Raw genomic sequence first — 15,428 nt, 5'->3', positions numbered from 1 at the left:
TAGCTTGTTGTTTTATTTCAAAGACCAGCTCATATACACAGACCGACACTGAAGTCCCTCTGAACATCCAATAAATGTTTTAATCAGTGCTAGAAATACACTAGTCATATCTCAGGCTTTTGTCGTCTACATAGACAACACACATCCTAATTGACTCTAATGTAACTATGTGAGAGTCAACTAAGTCTAATTGATTCTTATGTGACTATGTGAGAGTCAACTAAGTCTAATTGATTCTTATGTGACTATGTGAGAGTCAACTAAGTTTTGGCTCCTGCAATGCACTACTTTCCTGGACACACTAACACATGTCCTCATATTGTAATTATTCACTTTGAAACACAACAAAGGCAGCACCAGACCCTCGGACGCCCCTCAGTCTCTTTGAAGTAAACTCAGCAAGGCCAAACTAGCAATTCCACACACACACACACATGCAAGCCCACACCCGCGCACCCACACTGAGCACACTCAAATTGAACCATCCCCTTCTAAGAACATGGGGGCAATTCTCACAGAGCTTGAAGCCAGCCACCCATCCGCCCCTTTGGAAAAATGTTGTTGGGTTTCTCAAATGATGGGAAATCTGTAAAGCGCACATGCTGTCTCTCCTCGCATGGCCCTTCGTCTCAGCGGCAGAGGCAGACGATTCATGATTCATATTCTGAAGACAGGAAGGGAGCATAAAAAGGCTCCATTACTTACAGCTGTACTGACATCCTCTTGGCTGGCCTTGCAGGGATTAAAGGAGAAATCTGGGATATTCCCGATATTGCGCTTCCCAAATGCAAAACAATTTTAAGGTTGTAAATGTATTTGAGAAGAGATACTGTTTATACTTAGATTTCTGGAAAGCCTACATAAAAAATCAGGCGGAATGAGCACGGCCGTTACTCATCCAAGTAAATGAAGAACATTTAGTGGTTAAATCGTATTAACAAGATGAGAGAAAAATAGAATTACTGTTGGGTTTTTAAATTCTAAACCAAGAGCATGAAATTACATATGGCAAGCTGTGTTCTAAGGATTGGATTTTGGACAAGATCTCGGGTTTTCTGTCTTTTGGTAATAGAATGATATGGTCTGACAAGCAAATGTGCTGTCATTCAGTCAGGGTGTGACAAACGTCATGACACTTCAACAGCATCACAAGCAAATTGGTATTATTGTGTCATAATAAGCTACATACACAAGATAAACGCTATGTTTTTACAGATAAGAATGCATTCAACTGCTGTTCCCACTACATCCTGTAGCCCTTGCCTTTTTGGTGCATGTGTGTGTGAGTGTATAAGAGTCCTGCATTGGGTCGGGTACCCAATCAGCTGGCGGGTGCAATGAAAACCTTCCTTCAACCCGTGGGTCAGTTTGCGGTTCAGAACAATTATAATGCGGGTCGAATTTTTTTTTAAATTAAGATGATTGCAAAATTAAAGCATGTTCATTTCTTCTCTTCTCTCTGCTGCACTGCATGCAGCTGTAGGCAGCCCACTCACTGTTGCATTGGGTTGCCTAGCAGTAAACAAACACGCAGTGCCCGTGCCTCTGCCCCATAGTCCCTCATGATGTGACATTCACTGCATCCATATGGGTGGTACTGGGGAACGGATGCAAAAATCTCCAAAAATCAAATTAGCCCTAAGGTTGCCTTGTTAAATCTTGTTCATACTCTTAATTAAATATGTCTGATCCAACATACTTTGGTGATATAGTTATCAACCTACAGCATATCCTTTAAAAATAAATATGTTTGTGTTCAGGGTGTGCTAATAGCATGTGTAACAGGGTTGGTTGTGTTTCCACTTGCCTGTAAAGAAAGGTGTATTTAATGTTCAAGCATTCTTATTGGTTGGTTCAACTCTGATGACAATAAGCTGTGTTGTGATTGGCCCCGCTTGAAGATAGAGGGAGATCGCGAACGTCAGGTCTTCCCAGTATGAAAATGTGATGCAAGGGGTAGGTCACGTTCTGAATACTGTTTTCTCTTTTACATTGTGTACAAGTTTGCTGTACATTAGTAATTTATACATGTGTGGGTATATGGTACCTGTTAGGGATGTGCTTTGGCATATGATTGCTGTAAATAAGTGTGTTAGCTAGCATACACCGATGGTCACATAAGCCCACTGCTAACACAGTTGTCTTCATGCTACAGATTTTGCCATCGACAGCCATCAATACCGTTCAGCCCTGCACAACTAACGTGCTGTTTCCTATTTAACAACAGGTATTTACACATGTTCAATTTTGTATTGTATTTTTGTTTGTCCCCGTATGAAAATGTGATGCAAGGGCTTTGCCATCGACAGCCATCAATACCGTTAAGCCCTGCACAACTAACGTGCCGTTTCCTATTTAACAACAGCAACAGAAATAAACAATGCTCAACTGGGACCACTGGCTGATGTGATTTACTTGGACAAAACACAAAGCAAGGAGAGTACGATTTACATCTGTTACACATGCTAACACTTAAGACAAACTGGTAAAATAGCTAGCATAGCTAAGCAATCGCTAGCATTCAGTGGTTGAAGTTGAAGTAACTTTTGAGAGTAATGGAGTTGCCTGGTGACTATGACATGAATTTACACTAAATATATAATTCACGAAATGTGTACGGGAGCTATAATACAGTTATAATACCATGTATCTTTTTTACTGCTCCTTGAAATCAGGCTTGGCTGCATTGCTTTAGATGGGGAAAGACTGCTTCCGTACCCCGCTCGTCTTCGCTTGCGTGAATTTTGTTAAATACATCGATGTTTTTGGCGGGTACTGGGTTGGCTCTCGGAACAATTCTATGCAGGTCGGGTGGCAGAGAAAACTCTGTCCTGATGTCAGGCCATGATGTTATAGCTACTGAACGAAATGGTGAAAGTACAAAAAGGAAAATAAATAAACATAAATATGGGTTGTATTTACAATGGTGTTATTTCTTCACTGTTTGCCCTTTTCTTGTGGCAACAGGTCACAGATCTTGCTGCTGTGATGGCACACTGTGATATTTCACCCATTAGATATGGGAGTTTATCAAAATCGGGTTTGTTTTCAAAGGCTTTGTGTCTCTAATAAAAATGTGTCTCTAATATGGTCATACATTTGGCAGGAGAAAAGTGCAGCTCAGTTTCCACCTCATTTTGTGGGAAGTGTGCATATAGCCTGTCTTCTCTTGAGAGGCAGATCTGCCTACCGCGGCCTTTCTCAATAGGTGGTTGTAGAATTTAGCTGATATTTGCTGGATTTTCATAATTAGATGGTATCGGTCAAATTATGCTCTGCATGCATTATTTGGTGTTTTACGTTGTACACAGAGGATATTTTTGCAGAATTCTGAATGCAGAGTCTCAATTTGGTGTTAGTCCCATTTTGTGAATTCTTGGTTGGTGAGCGGACCCCAGACCTCATAGCCATAAAGGGCAATGGGTTCTATTACTGATTCAATCATTTTTTGCCAGATCATAATTGGTATGTCAAATTTTATGTTCCTTTTGATGGCATAGAATGCCCTTCATGCCTTGTCTCTCAGATCGTTCACAGTGTTGTGGAAGTTACCTGTGGCGCTGATGTTTAGGCCGAGGTATGTATAGTTTTTTGTGTGCTCTAGGGCAACGGTGTCGAGATGGAATTTGTATTTGTAATCCTGGTGACTGGACCATTTCCTGTCAGGGCCCAGGTCTGGCAGAATCTGTGCAGAAGATCTAGGTGCTGCTGTAGGCCCTCCTTGGTTGGTGACAGAAGCACCAGATCATCAGCAAACAGTAGAAATTTGACTTCAGATTCTAGTAGGGTGAGGCTTGGTGTTGCAGACTGTTCTAGCGCCCTCTCCAATTTGTTGATATATACACTGTTCAAAAAAATAAAGGGAACACTTAAACAACACAATGTAACTCCAAGTCAATCACACTTCTGTAAAATCAAACTGTCCACTTAGGAAGCAACACTGATTGACAATAAATTTCACATGCTGTTGTGCAAATGGAATAGACAACAGGTGGAAATTATACGCAATTAGCAAGACACCCCCAATAAAGGAGTGGTTCTGCAGGTGGTGACCACAGACCACTTCTCAGTTCCTATGCTTCCTGGCTGATGTTTTGGTCACTTTTGAATGCTGGCGGTGCTTTCACTCTAGTGGTAGCATGAGACGGAGTCTACAACCCACACAAGTGGCTCAGGTAGTGCAGCTCATCCAGGATGGAATGCGAGCTTTGGCAAGAAGGTTTGCTGTGTCTGTCAGCGTAGTGTCCAGAGCATGGAGGCACTACCAGGAGACAGGCCAGTACATCAGGAGACGTGGAGGAGGCCGTAGGAGGGCAACAACCCAGCAGCAGGACCGCTACCTCCGCCTTTGTGCAAGGAGGAGCAGGAGGAGCACTGCCAAAGCCCTGCAAAATGACCTCCAGCAGGCCACAAATGTGCATGTGTCTGCTCAAACGGTCAGAAACAGACTCCATGAGGGTGGTAGGAGGGCCCGACGTCCACAAGTGGGGGTTGTGCTTACAGCCCAACACCGTGCAGGACGTTTGGCATTTGCCAGAGAACACCAAGATTGGCAAATTCGTCACAGCAGGTTCACACTGAGCACATGTGACAGTCTGGAGACGCCGTGGAGAACGTTCTGCTGCCTGCAACATCCTCCAGCATGACCGGTTTGGCGGTGGGTCAGTCATGGTGTGGGGTGGCATTTCTTTGGGGAGCCGCACAGCCCTCCATGTGCTCGCCAGAAGTAGCCTGACTGCCATTAGGTACCGAGATGAGATTCTCAGACCCCTTGTGAGACCATATGCTGGTGCGGTTGGCCCTGGGTTCCTCCTAATGCAAGATAATGCTAGACCTCATGTGGCTGGAGTGTGTCAGCAGTTCCTGCAAGAGGAAGGCATTGATTCTATGGACTGGCCCGCCCGTTCCCCAGACCTGAATCCAATTGAGCACATCTGGGACATCATGTCTAGCTCCATCCACCAACTCCACATTGCACCACAGACTGTCCAGGAGTTGGTGGATGCTTTAGCCCAGGTCTGGGAGGAGATCCCTCAGGAGACCATCCGCCACCTCATCAGGAGCATGCCCAGGCGTTGTAGGGAGGTCATACAGGCACGTGGAGGCCACACACACTACTGAGCCTCATTTAGACTTGTTTTAAGGACATTACATCAAAGTTGGATCAGCCTGTAGTGTGGTTTTCCACTTTAATTTTGAGTGTGACTCAAAATCCAGACCTCCATGGGTTGATAAATTTGATTTCCATTGATCATTTTTGTGTAATTTTGTTGTCAGCACATTCAACTATGTAAAGAAAAAAAGTATTTAATAAGAATATTTCATTCATTCAGATCTAGGATGTGTTATTTTAGTGTTCCCTTATGCTGCAACCCTGTCTCACCCCACGGCCCTGTGGGAAGAAATGTGCGTTTTTTGCCCATCTTAATTGCACACTTGTTGTTTGTGTTCATGGATTTTATAATGTCGTATGTTTTTCCCCCAACAACACTTTCCATCAATTTGTATAGCAGACCCTCATGCCAAATTGAGTCAAATGCTTCGTTTTTAATCAACAAAGCATGAGAAGACTGTTTGTCAATTAGGGTGTGCAGGGTGAATACGTGGTCTGTCGTATGATAATTTGGTAAAAAGCCCATTTGACATTTGCTCAGTACATTGTTTTCACTGAGAAAATGTACGAGTCTGCTGTTAACGATAATTCAGAGGGTTTTCCCAAGGTTGCTGTTGACACATATCCCATGGTAGTTATTGGGGTCAAATTTGTCTCCACTTTTGTGGACTGGGGTTATCAGTCCTTGGTTCCAAATATTGGGGAAGATGCCAGAGATAAGGATGATGTTAAAGAGTTTAAGTATAGCCAACTGGAATTTGTTGTCTGTATATTTTATCATTTCATTGAGGATACCATCAACACCACAGGCCTTTTTGGGTTGGAGGGGTTTTATTTTGTCCTGTAGTTCATTCAAGGTAATTGGATAATCCATTGGGTTTTGGTAGTCTTTAATAGTTGATTCAAAGATTTTTATTTGATCATCTATATGTTTTTGATGTTTGTTCTTTGTTATAGAGCCAGATGTGGTTAGAGTTTAGGGATTATTCAATTACATTGAGCTGATGTCTGACGTGCTGTTTCTTCTTTTTCCATAGTGTATTTCTGTATTGTTCTAGTGATTCACCATAGTGAAGGCATAGACTCTGTAACGGTCGTCGGTGGAAGAAGGTGAGGACCAATGCGCAGTGTGGTAAGTGAACTTATTTTTAATAAAGCAATAGAACACTGAACAAAAACAACAAAGTGAACAAACGAACAAACACTCAACAGAAAACAATCACCCACGAAACAGGTGGAAAAAGGCTACCTAAGTATGATTCTCAATCAGAGACAACTAACGACACCTGCCTCTGATTGAGAACCATACCAGGCCAAACATAAAACACAACATAGAAAAACGAACATAGACAACCCACCCAACTCACGCCCTGACCATACTAAAACAAAGACATAACAAAATAACTAAGGTCAGAACATGACAGACTCTAGGTTTTCTGGGTCTCTATGTTTTTTGTTGGACAGGTTTCTCAATATTTTTCTTAAGTTTTTGCATTCTTCATCAAACCATTTGTCATTGTTCATTTTCTTCGGTTTTCTTTTTGAAATGTGTAGATTTGATAGGGAAGCTGAGAGGTCAAATACACTGTTTAGATTTTCTACTGCCAAGTTTACACCTTCACTATTACAGTGGAACGTTTTGTCCAGGAAGTTGTCTAAAAGGGATTGAATTTGATGTTGCCTAATTGTTTTTTAGTAGGTTTCCACACTGCATTCCTTCCACCTATAGCATTTCTTAATATTACTCAGTTCCTTTGGCTTTGATGCCTCATGATTGAGTATTACTCTGTTCAAGTAGACTGTGATTTTGCTGTGATCTGATAGGGGTGTCAGTGGGCTGACTGATCGCTCTGAGAGACTCTGGGTTGAGGTCAGTGATAAAGTAGTCTACTGCCAACAGATGAGCAATAGGTGTACCTACCATAGGAGTCCCCTCGAAGCTTCCCATTGACTATGTACATACCCAACGTGCGACAGAGCTACAGGAGTTGTGACCCGTTTTTGTTGGTTATGTTGTCATTGAGTTGTGCCTCTCTCGCTCTCTCTCTCTATATATACTCTCTTTCCTCTCTCCTATACACTTTCTCTTCATTAGGCTAACCCTTAATGCTGATACTATGTTATACTGCAAGACACATGATCCAGCAGTCACCTATACATGGAAAAAATGACAATAGTGAGTGATTGACAGACACAGTACAGCTCTAATGTGAGCATATGCTGGCCTTTGTGTGTCTGTGCAGTCAGTAGTGAATAAGGGCTTCTGACGCAATATTTCCTTGGGGGTGCTGAATATATCAACATTAAAAAAAAGATAGCATAGTCAGGGTTAAAAAAGGAAGAGAAAAAATATCCTGTCGTAAACAATGGAGAAGTTAAGGTGCAAAGACAATAGGGCCTGCACACTGCGGGGGGAGCTGAGAGCTGAGTAGGTACTGGGGGCCACACTGGACCCTGATCTATAGTGTGTGTGTGTGTGTGCCTGCCACTGTGTGTGTGTGTGTGTGTGTGTGTGTGTGTGTGTGTGTGTGTGTGTGTGTGTGTGTGTGTGTGTGTGTGAGTCTGCAATTGTGTGTGGGTGTGTGGCAGTCATTGCATATGTGTGTGTCTAGAGACAGTGCCGCTGCAGCAGGCAGGATGGACAATGGGAGGGGGTGTGGGGCGGGTAGACAACACTGCCTGCCTCTGAGCCCTACAGGGAGATTTGCCTCAGATGGAATCAAAAGAACAACAAGGAGTTCCCAGGTACAGGGCAGATAAAGGGAACAGCAGAAAGAGAGAGAGAAAAGGGAGGGAGATGCCAATATAGCCCTTTGAATTGAATTGAGAGTGAGAGAGGAGGGGGTGGAGAGAGAGAGGGTAGAGATGCTCAGCAAAGTGACTGAGCCTCACAGGGATTAGCATAGTGAGAAAGTGTGTCCCCAAACGGCATCCCATTTCCTATATAGCTCTGTAGGCCCTGGTGAAAAGTAGCTGACGTACAACTTGAGATTCAGACTTATGCTGAATGATTGTCCTGTGAATGCTGTTTGTGAGACATCAGAAAGAACAAGTGACCATGACAAAGCTCTACTTAGCCTTCTGTAAATCATAGAAAGACCTTGTTTACTTTCTAGGCCTAGATCTAGCCAGCAAGGTTTAGTCACGAAAGTCTGCTTTTAAAGGATTATCTATTATCTATTTGTATTCTTATAGTAGGTGAATGACAGACAGGCACCGGAGAGAGAAAGAGAGAGAGCAAGTGAGTGAGTGAGATTGAATGTGTCAATTAATCTAGTATTCCACGGATACATGGAAGAGAGGGCTTGTATTAAGAAAGAGTCCGTACTGTATTAGTTTAAACTAATTAGCTCCTGGTGGGCCTTCAGATCCTAGAGTTACAACATAGTAGTGTTGTATTTTATTCTGTGCTTCAACTTCTCCCACACATCACACAGGTCAGTACTGGGCCATTCTGGTCCTAAGAATGATTGGTAGTGACCGTGGGATATATCCCAAATGGCACCCTATTCCCTATATAATGCACTGATCAAACATAGTGCACTGTTTAGGGAATAGGGGGCTATTTAGATGTAGGCATCTCCATGGCAGGTGAAGTAATGGGAGCAAATATAATTTTGCATGATAATAACTTCTCCCTCTCCCATTCTCTATTTCTCACTCCCTCAATCTTCCTCTCTCTACAACACAAATGGATAAGGTTACATGGACAAGGGGGACCTGATCCAAGATCAGCACTCCTACTGTGACATGCTTGACACAAACGGACAGGGTAATGTCTATAGGCTAGGCTATACTGTAGCAGCTTAATTCAAATGTGCAGTCTATCCTCTGTGTAGCTAAAATAATAGAATAGAATATAACTTTTGGTTAAAATGGAAATGTGTATCTGGCGGTGTTGGGAAAGGCAGAACACACACACACACACACACACACGCGCGTTAAGAGGCACAGGGTCAGCAGCAGCAATTGTGGGGGGTTAAGTGCCTTTCTCAAGGGCACAACGGCAGGAGATGGTAATTGGGATCAGAGACCAGCAGCCTTCCAGCTGCCAGTTCAGTTCCATTCTCATTTTTGTGTTGCCCGGCCCGGGGCTTGACCTTCCGGCTGCTGGTCTGCTTCTCTAACCTCTAGGCGCCTGTTGTTCTCCAAAAGAGATCCCCTTCAAAGAGGAAAGAGTTTCCTGTTTCCACCACAAACAGAAACACAAGGAAATACAGATGGTGCACCTTCAGGACGGAGAGCCCGGTCCTGTATAGAAAAAAAGCTGCTGTGGATGGTGACGAGTAGCCCATTTATGATGCATGGTAGACTACTAGACCTAGAACAATAGTTAAAAGACATCACGCAGGCAGGAGAAAGCCAACGCCGTCCATTCTGATCACTTCTCTTTCATCTCCTTGCCTTTGGAGAACATCAAAATTACCACAATACCACCACACCAAAAGGAAGAGGGGGCTCCTCGATACCGGGCCATGCGAAGCCTAAAGAAGACGCTGTCAAATCAGACCTCAAAAAGGCTGATAGATGAGGCAAAGCTAAGGATTGATAGTCCATTTCCATAATGCAGACGAGCTGATACGCTAGAAGCCTAAGATCCTGTCACATCTATGGCTCCATGCTCCTACCGAGAGGCCATACCATGCTAGACAACATTAGGAGTCAGACAAGTCACTAAGATCCATACTAGTGCCACTAAAATGCACGCCCAATGCTAGGTTCATACTGGATATCAGAACACAGCCAGTGGGTTTTGACAAAAATATTGCCATTTGATAACCTAGAACATACTAAGGACAGCCGATCACCCTGCTAGTCTGACTGGGTACCTTATGCGTTATAAAATGCACAACTAGTAGTAAGTACCCGTCTGCTACCGGGCCCTGGTAAAAAGTAGTGCACTATAAAGGGAATAGAGTGCCATTTGGGACTTGGCCATCATCTCAGAATAGATTCTGTAGATGGAAAGCGATAGAGAAAATCCTGTAGTCACTTGAGGGAGGGGAGAAGGTGCCAAGGTAAAAGGTGTGCACTTGAAACGGATCAAGTACCCTGAACATCAAAGTGGATAACTAAGTTGTGGTTGAGAACCAGCTATCATCACCCACCGACTGCACTGTCAGTGAGTGAATGAACCAAGGGGGTTAATCTGTGTCAGTCGAGGCCCACTCACAATTTATAGGACCTCCACGAACGGCAAAGAACCCATTAACAGTTCAATCTGGTCAAGATCAATATCTCTACTTGGAGGATAGGGGCAACATCATCTTCCTTGGAAGTCTGCGAGGGGAATGAATAAGAAATGTTAAATGAAAAGGTCTTAAAAGAGCCTTTAAAATGCCCTGCAGCAAGTCTGCCCTGAGAAATAAGCCTTGTCTGCTGGACAATGATGAACAAAGGTGTCTTACCACTCAGAGTTCGCTTGCTAAAATAACTCCTCGATCTTGTAGTCCATTAGCTAACTCCCTCACGCCCCTGTGCCTTTTTTAATTGAGCCGATAACAACTTTATCACAGGTAATGTTACCTCTTAACAACATTGGTTCGCTCTTTCCATGCTTTGGTGATTTAAAAGATTTCCCAATGGCCAATTTATCAACTGGACACTCAAAATGAATTAATATGGCTAATTATGGTAAAACACAATAAAGGGCTCATTCCCTAATTACATAGTTACAATGTTCTTAATTCAAGTACGAAGTACTTAACTGTACTAAACAGCAGTATGCTAGTTTTTAACTACCCTGTGAAGAACATGATTGAGTGCTTTTTTTCCAACATGGCGTCTGCCTAGGAGGCTAACTAGAGGGAAAACTAACATGGCAGCTGCACGTCTAGCACTTTGTGACATCGGCTGATGTAAAAAGGGCTTTATAAATACATTTGATTGATTGATAGATACTAAGCAACCGAGTCTATGGAGACTCTGTTGGGTGTGGTCTTTGGCTGTTTGAAAGCTGGAGAGAATGCAGCTAAGTGCAATGCGCTCACTCTCTAGGAGCAGTCCACTGACTGCTGGCTGCTGAAACTAAACTTCCCACCATATCACTGGATCATCAGACCACCTCGGTTCAACTAACATTTGTTTTCTTGTAAATGCGTTTGATTGAGCCTGCCTTGAGTGCCAGACGGGCGAGATTTGGGACTCTTTTCCATTGGTTCCAGTGCACCAGTCAAGCTCAATCAAGCCCAGCTAAAGTATTTGAACTCCTACGAATACTATTTGAACCCGGGTTTGCAGGGCATCTCTATGGGGTCACCCATGTAGTCACTACTTTGGGCAGCTAAACAAACAATATGTCTGAACTGAACAAAAGTCGTTGTCAGGGTTATTGTGAATTTTAAATGCATCATCATGTCCAACTGTTTTCGGAGGGCCTGAATCACATGTAATAGTACTCCTACAGAATATTACAACAAATACTGAGTTATGTCTCATACATCTAATGTCTCCATCAAAGACAAATGTGAGGACAAAACATTGTCGCTCTGACGAGGAGGAGTAGTAGAAAGGATCGGAGGACCAATGCGCAGCGTGGTAAGTGTTCATGATATTTATTATAACTCAGAACACTAAAGAACAAAACAATAAAGCAACAACGAACAAAACAAAACAGTCCTATACGGTGAATACACAAAACACAGAACAGAAATTAATCACCCACAACTCAAAGGTGAAACCAGGCTAACTAAGTATGGTTCTCAATCAGGGACAACGATTGACAGCTGCCTCTGATTGAGAACCATACCAGGCCAAACACAGAAATCCCAAATTATAGAAAAAAGAACAGACTGCCCACCCAAACTCACGCCCTGACCATACTAAAACAAAGACAAAACAAAGGAACTAAGGTCAGAACGTGACACTATCAATGGAAATATTTGACCAATCTTCCATGAAAACAACCAAGGGATCAGAGTTGTCAGTGCAATAACCTTCAACGTTGTATTGTATACATGGCAACATTACTCGTTGTGGTCAAGAATTACCATCGATGTGGCACAAGTCAGTCTTGATCCATCCTATAGCCTTTAGGTATTTTCACATAAGATGACCAACCCTAAGTCATCCTATGGTGTGTGTTTTTCTCACCTTAGCATAGATAGGCCATTACCCAAAGCAGAGCCTCAAAACCTTGAAACCTTACTCCTTTGGAGTGACAGACTGAATGCAGGCAGTGGAGAAACCTCTACCTGGGTTTTGTTCATTAGGGCACACAAAGGAAGGACATTTTTAGCAGCGGAAAGGGAAAATGTGTGTTTCTATTCGGACAAATCCTTGTAGTCCCTCTCTGTATCAGTCTGTTTGCTTCCGTTTGGTGCCTAATTCACAAAACCTTAGTTCAACCTGCATTTCTCTCCCAGGCTACAGGGCTTCTATGGCTACCATGAAGCCTTCCAGTTGTAGCTAATGACCACTAACAGGCTCCAAGGTGTCCTGCCAATATGGCCCCCACCCCTGTCTCCCTGGAGACCAGCCACAAAATGCACTCCTATTGAACTGTTATTGTGTATCTAGGACCTATAGCCTATAACAGCTCTCCAGAGTTCCAGGACAACACAACAAGGAACTAGTAAGACTGCAGCCCTATAACTCGACCCAAACACTTAAGACTGTGTCTCAAATGGTACCCTATTCCTTACACAGTCCACGCAGACACACACAAACGACTGAAGAAAACAATTGTGAAGAAAACACAGAGTGAGCCATATAATACTCTCTGTGAGTGTCCTCCCTGCATGCCTGGGCACCAATCAAAAGTTCAAGTTCTAAATGCGGCCACTCCGTGACCCCTGGAGCTCTCTGAGATGCCAGGCTCAGCTCCGGTTACAGGAACAGAATGTGTGTGTGTGTGTTATCCACAAACCACACACCGAATCATAACCCAGACATTACTGTATGGGACTATAATTCAATAAACATGCACAGACACACAGGTCTACACACACTAACACTTTGCTTTTGAGCAGTCAGCCATTCACCACTACTGGTTTATTATTGGACAGGCTCTGCTTCTTGCCCGGAGGAATGAGGTTGTGCACAAACAAAGCCAAGGGCCTATTTTAGTATTGGGGTGTTTTCAGAACAATTAGAAACGTGTATACCAGCTAACTGTAGATAAAGAAAAGTACTACAGCACTGCATTTTGTATTGTATGAGCTTTGACGCTCACATGCTACGAACGCTTTCATTGAAAAGCTTTCAACACCGTTTTATGTTAGGTGCTGAGGCAAAAACAAGACTTGCAGTCGGCTGCTTACCCGAGTCACGAACTTCATTCTCTAACCGAGTGTCAATAATTCAACAATAAATACAAGCAAATATGGGAAAAATGTGTTTGTTTAAAAAAACGACAACTGTGCACTACACTACTAACTTTTAAACCTGCCTGGTAGCCCAGCTGAAAACAGTCAAGTACCGTTAACTCATTCAAAATGATTCTGCGAGAAATGTTGAACAGCACTACTGTTGTGGTATTAAAAATAGAGGATTAAATTAAGCCACACATCATATATATTAAGATATCTGTGCCTGCCCCTTATGTGACATATTCAGACAACGAGTTGCCTAATAGTACAGCCTAACCGAGACAAAGAATAACGGATGCATTATCCGGATGGGTAGGGACGAAAATATAGGATGCGCTCCAGCCTGAAAGATTCAGATTGGAAAAGGAATAACAAAAAAAAAACGAGTAATTCCATCATTTGAACTACCAGTCAACACAAAGCCACTCGGGGCTACACGAACCCATGTTGTATTTCGACGGAAGACCCATTATTCCCTAGATGAAAACACAGCCAACGTATGTGTGGTAGCTTAGCTGCTATCAAGCTAACGTGCTACACCAGCCAGGTCTCGCGACTCGCCCGACAAGAGGCTCCTGCTGACAGCGCGCGTGCAGGCTTCACCACTGCTTGTTGGAGGGTACCGTACCCACTTGGAGAACGGTTCAGCTATCATTAATTACCCAGCAATGCCGAGGGGAAAAATAACCATGCATATCATAGAGGCATTAAACGTGCATCCCCTTTCCTTTAAAACGGATGCATTATAATTAGAATGTTCATTGAAATAGAGAAATTGACTAGGACGCGTCAACCTCGCCTTGCTTACGTTACCGTGTAGCGTCAGACCCAGCCGCGAGACCGCGTTACGATATTGCTCGGAAAAACCCTGGCTAGTGTGGCTGTCTTTCAAAGCTTACCTGGTTTGATGACAGCTCTTGTATCTCAACAAAAAAATGATGTATAATGTGTTGTTTTACTGTGTATTCCTAAAATATACTGCCTTCTCGGTCTCGTTCCTTCGGTTGAATCGCCTAAATCCGTGCGCTTTCCCTTCAGAATAGTGCTGAATCTGAACGGGTGCACGGCACGCGCGGCTGTCGGTGTCTAGGAAATTCTGCCGCCGCTCCCTGCCAAATAATGACCACTCCCACCGCTGAAGCCAAAAAGCCACAGAGGAGGACAGGTGCTGATCGTGCGCTCTGTGCGCAGCTCCGTGGAATAGTGAGTGCTTTGCAATATAGTGAGTTGCGTGGCGCACATTCAAAAGGACTGTCAAATCAGCGGACTCGCTCTCTTGCGCATGCGCAGTATCTCGGTTGAGACCGCGTCCTGCTAGTAGGTTGACAGCGCATTTTTATGCGTGTCGTTGCCAAATTGTGACTCTGAAACGCTGGAAAATGGGACAAGTGGATGATGCGCATAGTCTACATGGACTGATAATGATTGTGGTTATGCCTGTATTTAAAAAATATATATATGGCAAGCTATAAACAAGGAGAAAGACTGGATGTGAGAACAAACGCACAGGCCTTGTTGTCTATATCTAAACGTGAAACGAACAACAAATACATTCACCTTGTCACTGGAGTTAAAAGTCGGGTAAAAAATACGAAATTCCATAACGATGATGACTTTTTTCAAATCCGATCAGTTTTCCACGTTGATTCAACGTCATTACATTGCATTTTTTTGGTAGAAATTGCCTGGAAACAACGTTGATTCAGTCAGTTTTGCCCAGTGGGATGCATCAGCAACGGAACATAATAGGCCTGTCAAGTGGAAATATTATCGTTCTTAAATGTTACATGGAGACTAGGCCCTAACTGGTTAATTCACATTAGTTAACAACTCAACCAAATGTAAATCAAATTTTGACGTTGAACTAACATTTGTATCAGTGAGACTCAGATTTTTCACTTTAAAATGTATGTCAAACAAAAACAAATGATTGCAAAGTTAAACAAGCCATACCATATGCACAAGGACTAATTTTAACAATTTACACAAAAAAAAATTACACAAAC

At 43.1% G+C, this 15,428-nt stretch overlaps 1 protein-coding gene across 1 annotated transcript in view; it reads right to left on the bottom strand.

Annotated features, from left to right (window-relative positions):
* LOC115145827 (catenin alpha-2) overlaps nucleotides 1-14,602 on the bottom strand; it is a 694,158-nt gene extending 679,556 nt beyond the window's left edge. The window contains 1 exon segment of the mRNA XM_029687379.2: nucleotides 14,322-14,602. The gene's annotated coding sequence lies outside the window, so the exon portion shown is untranslated.
* Nucleotides 14,603-15,428: the final 826 nt, after the last annotated feature.

Source organism: Oncorhynchus nerka, linkage group LG18 (genome assembly GCF_034236695.1).
Source record: "Oncorhynchus nerka isolate Pitt River linkage group LG18, Oner_Uvic_2.0, whole genome shotgun sequence".
In the NCBI taxonomy this organism is placed as follows: domain Eukaryota; kingdom Metazoa; phylum Chordata; class Actinopteri; order Salmoniformes; family Salmonidae; genus Oncorhynchus; species Oncorhynchus nerka.
This window is presented reverse-complemented; position numbering and strand designations above follow the sequence as displayed.